General features: G+C 42.0%; 1 protein-coding gene across 4 annotated transcripts in view; it reads right to left on the reverse strand.

Annotated features, from left to right (window-relative positions):
• The window catches only part of CTNNA2 (catenin alpha 2), a 420,763-nt gene that overhangs the window by 162,705 nt on the left and 237,092 nt on the right, over window positions 1-20,966 (reverse strand). The window lies entirely within an intron of this gene.

Here is a 20,966-nt window from a genome sequence, read left to right on the forward strand (position 1 = left end):
TGTAGATGCACGTGACTCCACTGTCAGCTGGTTCTTCTCCTACACATCAGATCATTTGTACACATATAACACCCTTTTACTTTTCAGCTCCTTCATTTCACCTCTATTCTTTTCTCTCTCTCTCTCTCTTGCACTCTACATGGGTGGCCTAATCAAATCCCACATTTTTTTTAATATCACCTACAGCAGATAGCACATCACCTGATCTCAGACCTTCCCACCCTCCATCCAACCTCCAGCTACCTGGCTGATAAGTCTGCCTGGATGTCTTCTTGCTGTGCCTTGCATAGCCCCCATTTTACTTCCTGGGAAAACATCCTGGCCTGTAGGATTGTGCCCTCCCTCTTTATACCGCTTGCTTCTGTCTCATCGCCAATCGGGAGTTATTTCCTATATTAAGTTTTTCAACTCCAATATTAAGGGGATAACTGCTGAGTGCAGCAGATTACTTTAAAACAAATCATAAAAGGATGAAGAGGGGAGATTAAGGTGACTCAGTAGATCGCACCGAAGTTTTGTGCTAATGCATTATATCCCTGTACTGTAGCCTTTGCTCTAGGAAAAAAAATCTGGCAATACTCCTCACTATAAAACGAATATTAAGAGCTTCTAATCTCCATCCTGCCAGGCAGCAGGGATGTTAAAACATGATAATAAGCAGCAAAACAGCTTGAGGACAGAAGGAAAATGTTCCTTACGACGGTAACAAGGCTCACATTGGCAGACATTAGGTGCAGGATAAAGGCAACTTCCACTTAAAACATTTCCCTTCCTTGGAGGAAGTATCAACACAAAAAGATCCTCAATTCAAGTTTGTTTTTTTGGTTTTTTTAAGGAAGTTGGGAGGGTGGAAACTGTATTTTATAGTTCATGGTCAAATAAAAAAACAACAGCAAAGAGGATAGCTTTAAAGGTCTAAGGGAGGGAAAGCTTTAAATGACTTCAGGGTATGTACTATCTTGCTTTTTAGAAGAAGGTTGTATCTTTAAAGATTAGTTAATCTCATCACATTTTTTTAAAACAACAACCAAGAACAGCACAGTTTGAATCTTAGTGCTGCCTTCTATTCTCTGAAAACTAGAATAGTCAGAGGTTACTATGAACTCCACAAAAAATGAATCAGTTACCTGTATTTTCTAATAGTGCAGGAAACAGCCATGAGTGGCTGGCAGCACTTGGAAATTGCAAGAGACAAAGTCTGACTTTGTGCAATGAACACAAGGCAACATCAGAAGATCTGAGCAAACTGTTGCAGACAACTCCAACACCCAGACCTCATTAGCAACACATATACTTGCAGAAGTGTTTGAAAATAAAACAATGGATACATTATAGCAGCTGGTATTGTGCAACAGTTCAGACAACAGAAGAGCATGTGAATATGTGAAGACTATTGTTGCATCAATGGCTTTTTAGGGTTTCAGACATGGGCCTTTCCCCAATCCTCTTCTGGAGATGCCAGGGACTGAACTGAGTAACTTCTGCATTCGCAGTAGAAAACTGAGCTACAACACCTCCCCTCTCTTCAGAATTACCATGTGCTCACATATACTGCTAGTATAATCCAATCTATTATTATTATTATTATTATTATTATTATTATTATTATTATTATTATTATTATTCTTCCCATCTGCTTGGGCTGCCCCAGCCATTCTGGATGGCTCACAACCAGAGCTTTTTTCCAGCAAGAACACACTGGAACACAGTTGCAGCACCTTTCAGGTGGGCACCATTGCAAGCCCCACAGCAGGGAGGAGGAGAGGATGGAGAGTTCCAGAACCCATTTTTTCATGAAAATAGCCCTGCTCGCAACAAATTAAAATATCAAACACAGTAAAACATGAACCATTAAAAACTTCTCTATATAGGGATGCCTGTCTTCTAAAAGTCAGATAGTTGTTTATTTCCTTGACATCTGACGGGAGGGTGCTCCACAGGGTGGGCACCACTACCAAGAAGACCCTTTGCCAGGTTCCCTGTAACCTCACTTCTCTCAATGGGGGAACTGCCAGAAGGTCCTAGGAGCTGGGTCTCAGTGTCCAGACTGAACAATGTAGGTGGAGACTCTCCTTCAGGTATACAGGGCTGAAGCCATGTAGGTCTTGAAAAGTCAGCACCCACACTTTGAACTGCACTCAGAAACATACTGGGAACCAATGCAGATCTTTTAGAACCGGTGTTACATGGCCCTGGTGGATATTCCCAGTCACCAGTCTGGCAGCAGCATTTTGGATTAGTTGTAGCCCCACATAGAGCATATTGCACACTAGTTCAAGTGGGAGATAACCAGAGCAAAACAAATGCGCATTCCAGAAACTCTCAGCAGGATCTTCCCCGCACCCAAAAATGAGGGTGTTATGACAGGTTGGCTTGAGAGATTGGAAAGCCATCTTCCCACAAGGGTGGGGAAAGGAAACTGGGCACTCAGTATTTATGTGTATGCTCCCCATCTAGACACAAAAATTAGAGCTGGGTATTGATATAATGCGAACAAACAGCATTATAAGCTGGTTTGAGTTTTTTGCTATTTTATTGTACAATGTTTATTGTAATGATATGTTCATCATATCATTAAAGGTCTTTTAACACTAATATGATGTTCTCTTTCATCTGGTAATGGGTACAATCAACACACACAGAGAGACACACAGAATCACAGAAGGGCAGCCATATTGTATAACTATTAATAGATCAAATTGCCCGCAGTGTATAACCTGGCACTCAGTTGTACTCTTTCTTAATATGTAGGGAAATTAAATGTGTGAGAGAGTTTGGTGTGGGAAAGAAACCACTCTACTTGAACCTATGATCTAGGTATCCAAAAAGGAAAACATCCAGAGAACTAGAATACATATAGTTTAAATAGTTTAAAAGAAAGAAAAAAAGGACAGGTGATGGATCATAGCTGCTGGCAGCTTTTTTTGTATGCCATCTGTTGTATGCTGGACATATATGTGTTTATTAAAGTATACTTAGTGTCTTTAACATTTCATTAACATAGGGTTGCCATATTTCAAAAAGTGACAAATCCTGAGCTTCTTTTCTTTTTCCTTTTTGTCCAAGGTTGTTGAAGTTGTTTCTTAGTTTTGCCCAAAGTTATTGACCTTTTTTTTTGCAAAATCTAAAAAAAAAAGAGAGAACAAAGCTTTTGAGCTATTTTTAAGGTCATTAGCGAAAATCTACTTCCGTATGTCTGGATTTTCTTAGACTTTTAACAATTTCCACCTGGACACTGTTTCAGACAACTAAATCCCATCTATGTCTGAGAAATTACTACGTATCTAAACTGTGAATTTGGTTTTAAGGATGAATGGGAACCTTTCACAAAGTATTTGAAGACGCAACAAAGTGAACTGGACTCCTTGGCAGGTTTTGAATAAACATCCACAATGTTTTACTGATAATAATTAGCTAAACAGTTGGAGGAACTATACAACTCTGTAACATGCAGAAAATAGCATTATTGGAGAAACCAAAGACTGGAACTGAGGGAAGTCGGGGGGTGGGGTGGGGGGAGGAAAAATGGGGGGGGGATAGGGATATGTTTTTGGAAAATATGTTTTGTTATAACTTTGAATAAAAATGTTTAAAAAAACAACAACTGTGAATTTGGAATGAAATTCCTAGAGGCCATTACAAACACACATGTATTACACTCCCCAAACCTGCAGTCAAAAGCATACACTGATCTAAGAAACTCACATAAATTATTTGGCTCCATAAACTGGAGAACAAATGCTAGTCATCCTCTCTGTGTATGTGTGGCACACACACACGTGCACGCGCGCACACGCGCACACGCACACACACACTGGGCATCAGTCAGACATGAATCCAGTCCTGATTTTATTGGAATCTGCAAAAATTGCATTCAGAAATGCAACCTTTGCAAGAACACCATTTACTAGCTAAAAGAATGGTGGCAAGAAAAGCTGTGCAGGAAAAGTACACGTCACTCAAGCTTACTGCTGTACCAAAGTGCCATCGTGCTTCTAGTAATGAAAGCAAGATAAAGGGAGCCTTAGAATTAAGGGGTTTTAAAGAAACAAGGCCCTCCTTTTCCTGTACAAGAAGCACCGGCCGCAAATATAAGGCATTTTACAATGCATCAATTCATAACACTGCTTTTTCAAATAGCTCTGCAAAAAAAAAAAAAAAGGTAGAAAACAAGGGCCATTGTTTTCCAACAATGAAATGCTCCCTTGTGGAGTCTGTGCAACTGATATACAAGTGAAAGCTAAAACCATTCCGGCAGCTCACCAACTAACATATTATTACCCATTGTATGTCCAAAACATCCCGGTGCCATTTACCCAGTAATTTATCCAGGAAGAGACAGCCAGACAGATTATCTATCGATCTAGCAGCTATAGTGCCTTAATGTACATTTCTTCCATCTCTCTCTTTCTCTCTTCACTCCCTCCCACCCATGGTCAGATCATCAGCAAGGAAGATGACACCGTTATTCACAGCTCATTCAGAACTTCAATATCACACTCTTTTATTAAGGCATGCATTACTATTCGGGGATGATGACCCTCAAATGATTCCCAGTATTTCCGTCCTACTAGAAAACATCATCATTCTTTTAAAGAAATTCTCCTTAATATCTCAGAACTGGAAGGCAGGAATGTAATAGTAAGAGGAAGTAAAACCCAGTCACAGGAACATTTGGTAGACATGGTGATTTTATTTCTCCAGGAAGGACCATTAATTATATGTGCCACCATATTCCTCCTCCTTTTGACTTCTCTTACCCCATCTGCTTCCTCCCTCCCTCCCAAATGACCCAAGGATGGATGGGCACTCTGATAGAGAATGTGTGATGGGACAACCTTGTCCACAAATTAAGAGACCTGTAATTGGTTTTGCTGGGCCAACACACTCACTGTGAGTCAAGACTGGTTCATGCAATCCATATCCACTTTCAGCATCCAGTAATGATGTGTGTGTGTGTGTGTGTGTGTGTGTGTGTGTGTGTGTGTGTGTGAATGAGTGATCACAAATAGAGCTTCACATGTCATACTTTCACACCTTCTTACACTGTCTCTCAGGAAATAACATTCAATGAAGTCAATTCACACAAACAACTGCTGATCATTGAGAGATAACCAAAATTCTGCAGCTAGACTGCTGACGGGGACAGACTATCACCAGCACATAATTCCAGTGCTCAAAAGCTTATACTAACTTCTCATATGCTACCAGATCAGGTTTAGGTTGTTGTATCAATTAACGAGGCCCTTAACAACTTGGGACCTCAGGGACCACCTGTTCCCTTATATCCTTGCTCAGTCACTTAGTTCTTCTGTGGAGTCACAGCCAGTGGTCCTCAACAGATGCGTGGCTTGTATCTACCAGGGGCCATGCATTCAGTACTGTGGACTCAATTTTATGGAATTCCCTTCCAGTTGAGATCAAATAGCCCCCTTCCCTGTTCAACTTCCAGCAGCTACTGAAGCCTTTTTATTATCCCAACTAGGATTATAACTGAATTATGATTTTATATCTTTAACTGATCTTTATTTGCATTATATCAAGTTTATTGTACACCATACACAGATTATTGCAATTATGCAGTGTATAAATGGTCAAAAGTGCTCAGTCGATACAGCATGTTGCTCTTAATCTCAGGGTTGTGAGTTCAAGCCCCACATTGGGCAAAAGGTTCCTGCACTGCAGGGGGTTGGACTAGATGACCCTCATTGTCCCTTCCAACTCAATAATTCTATGAGTCTAAATAATGAAATGAAATGCAGTGACATCAAGAGGCATACATGCACGGCTGGAGCAGGTCTTTGACTGATCTAAAGTACTGAATGTCACATGCTGACTGGGTTGTGAGAAGCGTTCCTAAGGGATGACTCACTTCAACTGTGGCTATAAAGCATCCCTGATACAAAACTATGCCAGCACACTTATTTTCAGTAGCAAGCCACACACATATAACATAACTAGAATGTGATGATTCATTTGACTTTTCAGCTGCTGACTACAAAGAAGTTTCTAAGAAACTTGCAGAAAGGTTAAAAGCCAAGATGGCATAACATATAAAAAAAATACATTTCAATCAAAATAAGTTTATTTTTTATCTTTTTAAAATGGTCTCTAAGGTACTACTGGACAATTTTTAAATTTATTTCGACTGCATCAGACCAGCACAGCTAACTATCTGAATCTAGAATACATTTCAATGACATCATTCCAATAGCCCATAAAGAAACCCAGCAGAAAACAAAACAAACAAAATCAATAGAAAGGATATTTCGTCCTAAAGGCCATCAGCCAATTTGTCACAATCCATCAAATGCTTGAGAAAAGAGATTTAGCCTAGCACCAAATGGATATCAATGGTAGAGCCAGGCAGACCTAACTGGGGAAAACATTAGCTTTAAATGGCTCCCTCCCTTATCATGAGCCTCCCTCAGAGGGGGCACCCAGAAAAAGGTCTGGGCAGGTTCATATTGGGAGGAGTGCCCAGTAGGTATTGAGGTCCTGAGCTGTAAAAGAGTTTAACTATTTAAATCAGCATTTCGAATTGGGCCCAGAAATGTACAGCCAGTGCAGCAGTTCCAAGATATTTGCTATATGATTGAGTCTCCTTGACTGTCAACACTCAGGTGGCTGCATTCTGCACTAGTGGTAGTATCTGAACTGCCTTCACATAAAACACATTGAAGTAATCTAATATTACCAGAATATAGGTTACTGCAGCCAGGTTATCCCTGTCCATATAGGGTTGTAACTGAGCCACAACCTAAAGTTGGTAGAAGGCACTCCATGCCATTGATGCCATCCGTGCTTCAAGTGACAGCAATGGATCCAGAAGAACCCCCAAACTAGGGATCTGCCCTTTCAGAGGGACCCCATCTGGAGCAGGCTGCACTCCACTCTTCTGGTCAGAAGAACCACACATTAACAGCATATTAGTTTGGTCTGGATTAAGCCTCAGTATACTGGCCCTTATCCCTTCCATCATCGTGACCAGACGCCTGTTGAGCACAACCACCATCTCATTTGCAGAAGGTGAAAAGGAGTCTCAAAGCTGTGTGTCATCATCGTACTGACAACACCACACTGGTGAACACTGTATCCTCTATCCTTCAAACACCACCTTCTGGAGCTGACCATCCAACCAAAATCAGAACCACCATGCAACACAATAACTGATTCAAGGTCAGTTGGGTCTACAGAGCACTGAGCTTGACACAGGTCAAAATATGGGATATTCAGGTCCGCATTCTCTGATACTTTTTGAGCTGTCTGTAAAGTATGTATGAAAAGAACAACTGGGTGGGTGACACAGAAGCATATGGAGTTTGGTCAATCTACTACAGTATTAGATACTTGAAGTAGTAACTGCTCTCCAAGATATCAACTGAAGCTCTTTCTCAGCCTTGCAATCTGGAGAGGATATAAGCTCATATCATTCACAGCATATCCTCTGCCAATATACTATAGTCAGGTATAGCCATGTTTGCAGAACAAAACAGGAAAGGGGGTGTGTGTGTGAAGAAAATCCCATCAATTAAACTAATATTTTACCACCCATTAACTTGTGATGGCAACAATAGTTAGATTTAATAAATACACATATCCTTGGATTTCATACACTAGAGTGCATTCACAGTGCAGCTCAAACAGGTGGCTTAGAGGCCATGAATCATCATGTTTTGGGGTGGAGGGGAGGGAAGAAACAAGCGAAATCTCAATGACACTTTAGATTGTAGCCAAAGGGCTATTTAAATTTGCAGCAAAACTCTTAGAATAACCCACATTCCAAAGATCTATCAGTGACCTTCATTTTTACTTCAGGAAATGATGCACTATTTCAATTCTAAATGAGTAAAAAAATACACCCACTTTATTACATCCAAAGAAAACAGGTGCCTCCAATTTAACACAGGCATATGTTTTTGTGCAAGGAGGAGATTTTATCAGGAGGTAGTAGACTCATCCTCCTACAGTGCACTTAAAAATTAACATGAGAGCACAGATGAATACACACACATACACACACACACACACACACACACACGAGCAAGAGAAATACAGATAGAGAGGGGGAGATTTAAATAAATAGAAATGATCTTGGAGCCAATGATGACATCAAGAGAATGGGACAAGTTTGGAAATGGGCACACATGTACTGATGGATAGATGAGACATCTGAAAGTATTCCCATGCTGGTGAAATAAGATAAGACTCAAACCCAATTTTGGTAATGATTTCTAATGCTTTCAGAATTTTTTCAAATGCATCAGAACTAACTACGTTCAAACTTCTGTTTTCCCAATCGCACACAGCTTGTCCTCCCACTCCTTCCTGACTGCAAGAAAAAAAACTTTAGATAGCGGAAGGAAATTTTTCTAGTTGGGCTTTCTGCTCCCTTCTATGGACAAGCGTGCCAAAGAAAAACCACATATTTTCTACAAACACTTCAAATTATTACTGGGGACCATTTAAATTTGCTCCTGACAGACTTGGCTGGTAAAAACACATTTATTTGCTTGTGGCAGATGTGGCTGGGTACCAATCTCCTTCTCTGTGAAGGGGTCCAACATGAAGAAACTGGGAATGCCCACTGGTGTCTCTTCTGCATTAGCACACCTGCACTGCATCCTGGGTTAAAGATACCTTTTATGTTAATGAAGGCGGTGTTCTCTTACCTAGGCCATTTGCACATCATCTTAAGGATAATTTAAAGTTCAACTTTGCAGTTTTCCTCTGAGAAGTCTATATTATTTGACCATCTTAAAAAAGACAGTGAGAAAAGTAAACTTCAAAACAATTAAAGAACAAATAAGTAGCACGTTGGGAATTCTGGTGTTGGCAAAATCGACCTGTGAAAGGTCTCAATTCAAAGTGATGGTTTTGACCTGTGAAGCCTTGTGTGGCTCAGGAACCCAATATCTCAAGAACTGCCTCTCCCCACGTGAATCAACCCAGTCCCTAAAATCAATATCTGAAGCCCTTGTCCATTTGCCCCCTTCCAGGGGAGGTCTGGAGGGTGGCAACATGAGAAGAGACCTTTTCAGTGGTGGCTCCCTACTTGTGGAATGCTCTCCCAAAGGACACTCACCTGGCACAATCTTTGCCTAGTTTTAGATGCCAGACAAAACTGTTCCTTTTTACCTGGGCTTCATTTCAAGGGCTTTAAAGTACTTGAGGCCTCTTTTAGCAGAGCAGGATCTGTAAGACCTATCCTTTCAGTTGTATAGCTGGGTTCAAGGTTGATATTGGTTGTATATAGTTGAAGGGTTTATACTGCTTGTAAATAGCTTTGGGTCACTTGTGAGGAAAGTGACTAATAATAATAACAGATCGAATATGCGAGCAACATTGTTAGGAAAACAGAGTTACTTTATCACGTAATAAAAGAATTGTGATCAATGTGGCTGGTTGGGGGGAAAAAGTTGGGGAATTGCATATTGTTACTTGAAATAAAGAAGGCTGATCGCTGAATAATTGATGCTTTTGAATTATGGTGCTAGAGGAGACTCTTGAGAGTCCCATGGACTGCAAGAAGATCAAACCTATCCATTCTGAAGGAAATCAGTCCTGAGTGCTCACTGGAAGGACAGATCCTGAAGCTGAGGCTCCAGTACTTTGGCCACCTCATGAGAAGAGAAGACTCCCTGGAAAAGTCCCTGATGTTGGGAAAGATTGAGGGCACAAGAAGAAGGGGATGACAGAGGATGAGATGGTTGGACAGCGTTCTCGAAGCTACCAGCATGAGTTTGACCAAACTGAGGGAGGCAGTGGAAGACAGGAGTGCCTGGCATGCTCTGGTCCAGGGGGTCACAAAGAGTCGGACACGACTAAATGACTAAACAGCAACAACAACTTGAAATAAAATCATGTTTCTAAAAGAAACACCACCATCCAACACATCTATATATTAAAATTAGAGGGCTGTAAAAGCAAGAGCTGTCTATATGATGCTAGGAATGGCACACAGATTATTCCAGTTACTCCACAGACTTTGCAAAAATTCAGAGGACTAACAAGAACCCCTATAGACCAGCAACTTCTCAGCAGCATTTCCACAGGAGATGCTATGGGGTGGCAGAACTATATGCTTGGCTTACACAAGGCTGCAGGTTATCATGTCGGTGTACCAACTAGGATCTTGGGGAGGAAAGGTCTCCCTTAAGTCCTTGGAGAGTTGTGATGGAGAAGGGCCATAGTGCAGATATATTTTATTTGTTTGTGTGCATAATTCATATCCTGCCTTTCCAGTCATATGATTCATTTCAAAACAAACAACAATAAATTACAGTCACTAAAACCAAAGCAAATATGCAACATAATTAATATTATTCAAGTGTTAGATGTCTGTGGGTGCCAGACCTCTCTAATCCCTGGATCCAGTAAGTGCCAAAAGCTAATCAAGCCAGGCCTGGGTGAAGGGCCATTCAGAGAACAAAGGATCAAAGGGCTTCTTGCTACACAACTGGGTGCAGCCCCCCTCCCTCAACAGATAAAGCCAGAGTTTAGAGTAGAGGGGTTAGGAGAGGTGGGGAGCAATGTTAGAGAGCAATGCTTGATGTCTGTTTGAATCCAAGGCTGTGGCTATGGGAGAAGCAAGGCCACCTTGGGGTGTTGATGTTGTCAACCCCTCCATCATAGGCCTGATCATCAACAAGATGCTGGAAACTAGTGACCTGAGCAGTTTCCCTGCCTTTCCTTTCATCTTTTTTTTCTTTTTCTTTTTAAAGGCACAGCCTTTTGATCAGGTAAGAACATGCTTTTCTTAATTAGTTAACTGTCCATTTAAGTCAGGGATATATATATATATATATATATATATATATGTAGGTTTTGGTGTCTTCGGGTGTCTTCCCGTGTAAGAGTTGGGGTGTCTAGGCGACGTTTCGACGAGGTCTCACTCGTCATCTTCAGGCTGGTGCTTTCGGCTTCTTGTTACTAGAACAGAGCTCTGTTCTAGTAACAAGAAGCCGAAAGCACCAGCCTGAAGATGACGAGTGAGACCTCGTCGAAACGTCGCCTAGACACCCCAACTCTTACACGGGAAGACACCCGAAGACACCAAAACCTACATTCCTGTACCCGTGAAAATCTACGAAAGCAAATATATATATATATATATATATATATGCAACTAGCCTTTGAGAGGGAAGCCTGCAAATGTCTTTGCTTAGATGGCAGCCAACATTTCATTGAAAGAGCTAATCTTCTAATTACCATCCACCGTAGCACCCACAACAAACTCATAATTTAAGGACCCACAGTTTGCCAGCTGCAAACTGCAATCTGTATTGATTCCATTTTTACTTCATTTGCTCTGCTTCCCAGTCGCAAATGATGCTTGTGCAAAGGTGATGCACAGGAAGCACATGTTCTTAATACTGTATACTCAGTAATCTGCAACAGAGGAGGAAAGGGCACTGGCCTAAATTGAAACAAGCAAATCACAAGCAAAATAAGAAAAGTCCTTTCATTTGATTGATTAATTATCAATGATTATCATTGTTACTGAAGCCTCCGTTTCACAGAGGATCATCATTACCAAAGACATCAATATCAAAACAAACTTTCCTCCAAATGTTCTTACAGTTACTCCTTGAATCACATACACTTCTAGTCCACAACAGGAAAACTATGGACCTCCTCAAAGTGTTATTTTATAGTCCTCCAACCTACTCCTTTCACTAATCGCTCCTAAAAGCCATCAGCATCCCTCTTTAGGTATGGTACTGCAAAAAGCAAGAGAAGTACTGGACAGATGAACAACAGAGGATCAGGGCATGAGTGAGGAACGTTATACAGGGGCAGAAATAGATGTTGCTCTATAGGCTTCTCTGTATGACTCCCAAGACTCTCCCTCATTAACCTGTGCCCACCTTGGGCGCTTTTGTCTGAGATAAACTCTGGATTTTCCATGGCTGGAATGTAGCCTACTTTCTCATGCGGCCTCCAGAACATTAGCCACAAAGGAATGTGGCCCTTGAGCTGGGGAAAAACCTTCCCTGTGCCTGGTCCAAACCAATGTGGTACCTTCCCAGTTGCTGTTCCATCAACCCCAGCCAGCATGGCCAATGGTCAGCAATATGACAACATTTGCAATATAACATTTGGAGGGTACCACATTGGCTACTCCGACAGTATGTAAGACAGCTTACATACTGGTGGGGATGGGGGAATAAGTACATATAACAATTGCCTTAATATTCCTGGGAACCAACCCAACTCCTTCAAGGCATATTAAACATGGCAATGGGTCACAAATCTTGCCTACTGGCATTTTGATATCCACTACAGGCACCGTAGGCCTGCCCTCCTCTAGAACCTTATCAGCTTCTATCAATGTAGAGTCCATTATACTAATTTGCAACGTTAGATGTCTGCCATCTCTATCCAATCTAATAATTAGAAGTGAGTACTATTTATAGAGTTATACTCACATGGGGAAAGATTGTGAATCTGAATAATGAGGAGTTCCAGGTAACTGTCATTCAGATTACAGGTTTTCAAGTGTAGTCACTTGTTAGGGGGGCTCCTAGTACATTGATAGGAGAATATTAACTCTCTGGCAGAGAGATAGCTCCAAGGTAGGAGAACCACCTACTTAATTATCTATAATAATCCTTCCAAACCATAACAGTTTGTGGGAAATCTCCCATACATGGCTCCGTCCTGTTAGCTTTATGGATCTAGCTGGATGCCCATATAAGGTGGAATATTAATGTAACACATGATGCTATCTATTTCTTATAGATAAGGGAGACATAAATTTATTATTTCAGAGATTGATGTTAGACAGCTTGAAACAATTGGATGCATACAAACTGAACCCGTTTAGAATAAAAAAGAATAAATAATTGTCCGGACCCACAATTATGATTAAAAGCTTTACTAATCAGAACTTATTCAAAACAGGCACAAAAACAATCAATGGAACATCTAAATAGTTGTATAAAGCATATGCTTATCCAAGGATAGGTTTTTCTTCTTAAATATATAACATAATTATGTTCAGAGCAAATATCAAAGCTCTGTCTCTCCCATAGCCTGCATTAGCCTGCATCCAGCCTTAAACCTCTGCAGCTCCTGGAGAGGGTTCATTATCACATCTTTCTCTGACTGTGCCTGGGAACAAAAGACCCAAGAAGCAACTCCCTCTCATAATGGAGATTTGCAATTAAATACCTAAGGTTAAACACTCACGTGTAAGAGCAGAGAACATAAACAGTTATTCAGCAACCTGTTAGAGCCCTGAGAGCTTCAGTATACTTCAACTGAATTTTCTAATCTTAAACCCTTCCAACAATATAGGCATTCTCCATTTCAGTATGCAATTGAACAATTATACTTAACATTTACACCATTCTCTGCACCAAGCTTCATGATGATCTAGGTTTTCAGGTCTTGCTGACTATGAGAAGATATCCACCCCCCATATGCCATGTAGGCATAGGCAACTTCCAACTGGAACTGATAATCTCCACTATTGGCCTTACACTACAGTGGATGCTTGGATATGTCCTTGCTTGTTTTTAAAGGCCCAATTCAGGGGTGGGAAACTGGATCACACCAGTGGGCTAGATTCTTATCTCACCCACCTGAGGGCCAAGTTTGGCAGTGAATGAGGCTGCACATCTGTCAATGATGTCGGTGAATGAGGCTGCACATCTGATGTCACAACTAAGTCAGGTTATTCATTTTTGCCCACAGGATTTGAAAGCAAACTGTGCAGGCAAAGGCACAATTCTGTACAGTACTTGCAAGGAGTGATGATCATTGGTATTTGATCAAAGTGCTTTGTGAGAGGCTTTACAGAGGACATAGCAAACCTTCTTTTGGCTGAACCACATCTTTATCTGCCCCACACCTGACATATAAAATGTATATAGCGATAATACCAAATGGGAATACCGAGTGCCATAGGCTTTTGCCTCCTTTGGGGTGTATGGGGTATATGAAGAGGGGTAGGACCTCTGGCAGAGGATACATCATGCTTCTTCTAAGGTAGTTTGCCCACCTTTGGTCCCCACCCTGCACTCAGCTCTCACCTGTGGCTCCTAGAAGCTGTCAGTATGCAAGAGTGGCCACACCCCAGGAAATGGCTTTGACTGCCCAGCTAAACCAGGTGACGGTAGCCAATGGGTCTTAAACCTTCAGTGAGTTAGGGATTTCCTCTGCATGTAAAGACAGGCTCCGGTGGATTGAGTGGACAAGACCAATAGCGGGTCCAATGCTCAAGAAGGCAGTTTCTGCATGTGCTGTAGAGGGAAGTAAGGGGCAGATGGGACTTGTCTGCCTGGGAAGGGAGCTCATCTAGGAGAAGGAAATCTCGGATCCTAAACCTCTGCTGCCTTGAGGGTCATCATCAGGAGAAGAAATGGCTAAGGAGTAAACCCTACACAAATTTGAAGTGGAATCCCTAAGACGGTTAGATGGCACCTTGTATGCCTCCTTCCAGCAATTCCTACAGCCAAGCTAGTGCCAAAGGTATTGCTCTGCTTTCCCTTGGACCACATCACTGATTCTCAGAGCGGGGTCTTGTCATCTGGGAAGCCCAGGATCTCCATACACACTGCCCAGTCTTGTGTCCCAGGGAGTTGTGTGCCAAATGGGAAGGCTTGGTGGGTCTTGTTAGGCCCCTGGGTTAGAGGTACCCACTGCTGGTGGCATTATTAGTGTTTTCTTGAAACACACACATGCACACAGAGAGGTAGCAACCATATACCACACATCCTGTAATGAACATGTCAAGTTTAGTGAGAGCAGTGACTTGCATGCCTGGGAGCTATAGGCTTGTCCAGCTGGCCATCCCCCAGCAGAACCCCAACTGCACTGCAAAAATAAATATAAAAAATAAAAAAATAAAAAAATAGTACAAGGATTAATTTGATCATGTAGCATAACTTCCCCCTATCATTCTGAATTAATGGCTGGCTGGCTAAGAAGATGACGAGATTCTCATTAGTGTAAATAATGAAGCACTGCTGAGCATTAGCTCTGCTCTTTGAGTCTTAAGAATTTCCCTCTAGGACCCTGTCATGAAGCTTGACAGAGTCGGAAACGCATAATATATATTCTAAATTAAGTGGACCTGGGAAGAGAAACACAAAGGGTGACAGCTGGGAAGGAATCATCCTTGGTTCCTCACCATTCCAGGCACCTCCGCAACAAATCTTGCATACGACACACCGGCCAGGAACACCCGGCCATATATTCCTGCCACCTCTTCAGATCAATGTTCTAAGTGATAGCAATTCAAGTTTGCTTGTCAGTTTAATTAGGGAAAGTGAAACACAATTACAGGGCATTAGTGCAAAGCCAGTGCAAAAGGTCCATTTGGGATACTTGCAGCTGGAGAAACCAACTGACATGACATTTTCCATCAAAATTCTTAATTAAAAGCATTACCCGAGGGGGGGAATATAGCAAGTGCCACTAATAATGAACACTGTTTTCATCTATGCACTAATTAAAGCTCATATATTTATTTTGGAGGAGGTTTTTTGGCATTTCCTTAGCTGTCGTTTGGCACAAGGAGCATGAAATAAACCAGCCACATTTTAAAGGGAAACCTTTCTGTTCCCATAATCCTCCCTTCAGGCTAAGGCACCTTGAAGGCTTCACATTGGGGAGGGGGGAGCGGGAAAATAAAGCAACAGCAGAGGGCAATAAGGAAAGATCCACATGGCTGGAGACATTTGGAGAGCAAATGCCAACGCTAGAAGCCTCCCAGCCAAGATGGGGGAGTTGGGGCATTTGGCTCAAAGGCAGAACTTAGTAGGAATAAAGGAAACCCAATAGAATGACAAGAACCAGTGGGATACTGTTACCCCTGGAGCAGGGATGAGAGCCCTGGGAGTGATGCTTCTCTGTATGCCAAGGAAGGCAAAAAGTCCAACAAGCTAGAAATCCTAAAAGGGACAGACTCCTCCAGAGAATTGTCATAATTTAGTATTGGGTAACAGGGAATGTGCAAAAATGTTCAGGGAGATCTTGAGATGGGGAATAAAATCAAGAAGGAATCAAAAGAGGGAATGTTCTCACGACACAGAGGGTAACATTTCTAGATACCCTAAACAGCTGTGCCCCGGAATAGACCAGAGGGGAGGCAGCCCTGGGTTTAATCCTAACTGGCATCCAGGAACTGGCGTGGGACTAAATGTAGCTGAACCAATTGGGATCGGTGACCACAGTGCTAATCAAATTCAAAATATACACAAGTGGACAGCTGTTAAGGAAGTCCAACACAGTCCCATATGGCTTCAAATAAAGAAGTTCCTCATAAATGAGATGATAAAAAAGGAAGTTGAAAGGGGGAGTCAGGTGTCTCCAGAATGCTTGGTGGGGTAATTCAAAACCACAATAAGAAAAGCTTGGCTGGAATATTTCACTTAGAACAGGAGAGGTCCCGTAAAGTCCAAGAGGCTGCCAGGTGGTCAGTGAGCAAGGTAAAGAAAGTTATTGGGAACATGAAGGTTTATTCTTTTTTACAAATGGAAGTATTACCCAGTTGAGAAGAACGAAAGGAACACAGCCATGCCCCTCAAAATCCATGCAGATAAGTGCCACTGTACAAGTAGAGTTCTGCACATGGAACAGTAGATACAACCATGGCACTCTTAATCTCATGGTCATGAGTTTGAGCCCTATATTGGGGAAAATATTTCTGCATTTCTGCATTGCAGGGGTTTGAACTAGATGACCCTCGTGGTCCCTTCCAACTCTAAAATTCTATGATTCCATGAGCATATTGGAACTATAAACCGACATTACAATGGTTTTAGTAATATATTTCTCATTGCATTTCTTATTCCCCTTTGTATTCTCCCTGCCTGGTGCACCCCGCCCTATTCTCTTCTCATTTTGAAGGTGTGTGGGGTTGGGGCTGCAGGGGAGAGGAGGGAGAAGTTCCATTCTATGAGAAGTCTCTTGTGCTAGCAGAAAAAGAACATTAAACACCCATTAAAGCCCAATTTATACTAAAACATACATCAAAAGCAAGAAGCCAGCTGTTGGGCAACAAGGACACAGAGGTATGCTTAAGCTGGATAAGGCAATTGCAGCAGGGGGAAACCTGCATTTTGAATTCTTATTGTCCGTCTTCATAGCTGAAGATGAAGGGCAGACACCTGTGACTGAACTGTGGCAAATACTGATGACAAAATATGAAGTTCAAGGCCCAATTGACAATTTAAAAACATAACTCAACAGGTTCAGCTGGTATCCACCCAACAGTTCTTAAAGAATTCAAATGTGAAATTGCTGATCTTCTAACGGAAAATATGCCACTTGTTGGTTGATATGATCAGACTCCATACCTGAATTCTGGAAAGTGACCAGTGTAGAAACATTTTTCAAAAAATAGGATCCAGGAAATTATAGGGCATTTAGCTTAACATCTATCCTGGGTATATTGATGAAAATTTTGTTTAAAGATAAAGTTATCCAATGCACAGAACACAGGTAGGGGACCTGCACCCCTAGGCACCTGCTGGAATAGTGTCAACACCCCTCTCTACAAGCAATCATTTGAGAGCTCTGGTAGGACAAATGTGCTCCTCCCATACCACCCTGCTCAGTGGAAAAGGAAGAGGGAGAAGAGAGATAGAGAGAGGGTGGAAAGAAAAAGAAGTACTTAATCAAAAGAGTATAAGAAGAGCCTTCTGGATCAGGCCAATGGCCCATCTAGTCCAGCATCCTGTTCTCATAGTGGTCCACCAGATGCCTGTGGGAAGCCCATAAGCTTGACCCATGCATAACAGCCCTCTCCCCTCCTGTTGTTTCCAGCAACTGGCATTCAGCAGCATACTGTCTCTGGCCATGGAGGCAGAACATAGCATGGCTGGTAGCCACGGAGAGCCTTCTCTTCCATGAATTTGACTAATCCTCTTTTAAAGCCATCCAATGAGGTGGCCATCTCTGCTACTGTGGAAGCAAGTTCCGTAGCTACACCTGAACGCTGGACCCATCACTTGAGAACCTTCTTTGTGTGCATCCTCCGCGAGAGGCTAAATGAGAGCAGGCCTTTTCTGCAGTGGCTTCCTGCTTGTGAAATGCTGTCCGCAGGGAGGCTCACCTGGCAACTTCATTACACATCTTTAGGCTTCGGGAAAAACATTCCTCTTATCTCAGGCTAATTAAACAATCTGTGGACTTTTAAACCATGAGTGGAGGAATTATTGTTTGTTACTATGGTATGTATTTTTGTATTTTTATTTTGTTAACTGCCCTGCGATCCTCGGATGGAGAGAGGTAAATAAATGTATTTTTTTTTAAAAAAAAGTGTTTCACACAGTACATAGTTACACTGTGGAATTTGCTGCCACAAGATATGGTGATGACCTCCTATTTAGATGGCTTTAAAAGAGGATGAGGCAAATTCATGTGGAGAAGGCTCACTGTCTATCCTGACTACCAGTAACCATCAGGTTATCAGCCCTAAATGGAGATGATCCGAAGTGAACCTGAGACCTGCATGCTCCACTGACCTGCATGTAGACCAAGGATGGCTGCTGCTCATTGGCAATGGTGGGGTAGAAGGCAAGGAGCCCCCCAGTAGGAGGAGCCAGAGCCAATTAGATGCAGAGTCAATGAATTCTAGTTTTGTCTCCATCCACCTCCCTGTTGGTCTACAAGGGGCAATGCTGAGACCAACAAGAGGAAGCAGACAGCCAGGGCCACCCTCTGGACTAAGAAGGCAGGTGGACTTGGATGAATTAAGACTGAGGTTAGGGGGACAATGCCCCATTTAACCCAACGGGCTGACTTCCACTGACGTAGACAGCTTGCACTTCAAATCTTCAAAATAATTAAATTAAAATTATGTAAGACTCAAATTAGAGAAGAGGTTCCAATATTTGATGCTAAATTTACAACCTCCCTCCCTCAATGGCTCAGGTAACACATACACACCAGGCATTCATTGGGGGCAGGGGCCCACTTGGCTGTTATTATTACTGTTATTCCAAGCATAGAGCATTAGGTTGACTGTCATTTGCCTATTCATCTCTCTCCTGCTCCTCTGAGACTAGCAGGCGTATTGGTTTCTACCTTGATTTTCAATTATAGTAACAAAAGTTGGCAGGGATGTGCCGAGATATATATCTCAGCACAATGTCCTGTCCTGAACTGACTGATTTGCATGGCTTCTGTTTTCCTTTGCCTTGCGGCAAAACTGTGCAGCTGATTTATCCTGATGACCAAACAGGCCTCCTTCCTTTCACCAGGGGCCCTTAAAAAACCTCATCCGCCCCTTCCAGTGTTGCTTGTGTCATGTAGCTGCTTAAAAAGGAGCAAGGCACATCATGGAGAAATGCAAGGAGCAGGCATTTGACCTGCTACCACAATGTGTACAGGACAGAAGGTGGAATGGCTTTGGGAAATCAAACCCTGATCCTACAGGCTGACTACAAATGGACACAGGAACCTCTCATCCTTTGCAAAGAGAACATCTATTCTCCAGAGCACTCCCACTGGTACACATCATGTTGGCCACAACCCATAGGTTTCCTGAGGATAACTTGATGTGCATTATGTATTGTAAACTGCTCAGATGACTTCATGTTACAGGGCAGAGTACAAGTGCTACAAAGCAAGGATTAAAATAATATAGCTGCAGGACAAAACCTTATAACAAAAGTTCTGAAGCCATTTAGATGCCCACACTTCAAATATTTATCCAAAATTAGGTTTAGAAAATGTGCTAATACAGTGCCAGTCTAAGCCACAACTTGAAACACACACAGTTTTAGGCTAATGGCCCTGTTCATCTGTGTAAATGACCAACACAAACTGCAGGTCTTCTAAGTTGTTACATGGGATGCTCATTCCAAAGAGATAAAGGAGAGCTATTTTATCAAATTAAAAATCAAAGTGGTAACAGATAATCCCTGCTGAGATGACAAATGAGAACTAACTCCAAGCAAGATTCTGCTTGGTCTATTCAGTTGCAGGAGGGGGTGCAGAGAAGAAGAAGAAATCAAAAGGCGCCTTTAGAATTGACAACAAACTACCTATGAAGCAATGCTGGCATTCATCTAAATAAACACACGGCTGCTATCCTAGAGATGAAGGGAAAAGTGGTTTTATGGTTTGATCTTGAAAGAGCTTCGAGGTAATTGAGGTCATGCTTCTCTACCTTGTGGGGAGGGGCAACAAAAAGGCTAACAAGCAAAGGATCTGTCTTCCCTACATTTTCTCTGAGGCACATTTAACGTGGCAATATGTTGAGCGTTTAGGCCTCCAAATCAACTAGGAAAAAAATGATTATTATTTTTTGGTCTCTTTAATGATAAAAGATCAGACCATTGGATTAAATCTGGGGACTAAAATCTGAGCTAAGTGTGCCTCCCCCCACCCCCGGCTTCTGCTCTTCAATTCCAGGTTTGTAAAATGGTATACAGGGCTCATCTATACTGCCCTTTAATGTGAATAGCAAGCTTCCTGTACTGCCTTAAGTTCTTTGCCAAATCACTTTTCCCTTGCTGAAGACAGATTTTCTCATGCACTTTTCGTTTTTGAGTGCCCCTGGTATGAGAAAATCCAGATTGAGGCAGGGGAAGTATGGTAAGGTAGTGTGATATGGAGGAGAATAAGCAAGAATTGACAGAGGTACAGGAAGCTTACTATTCATATTAAACAACAGTATGGAAGAGCCTGGTGTTTATGGTAAGAGATTAGTCCCCCTAACCCTCTGAAGCAGATTTGGGGAATATGTTTGTGGGGAGAAGGGGAAATCTCATTGAGCAAACACAGTTATGTGCCATTAGGAGACGGGTACTACTGGATATCAACTATTGAATAGGTATTGTTGTTTATTTCTTGTGAGCCTCTTTGGGCACAATCTTCTTATGCAAAGATGGCTTACAAATAAACAGATGAATGAATTCCCATCAGCCCCATCCAACATGATCAATAGTGAGTGAGGGATGGTGGGAGTTGTAGTCCATCAACATCCAATAGGGTCACAGGTTCCC

Source organism: Podarcis bocagei, assembly GCF_964188305.1.
Source record: "Podarcis bocagei genome assembly, chromosome: 9".
Taxonomy (NCBI): Eukaryota; Metazoa; Chordata; class Lepidosauria; order Squamata; family Lacertidae; genus Podarcis; species Podarcis bocagei.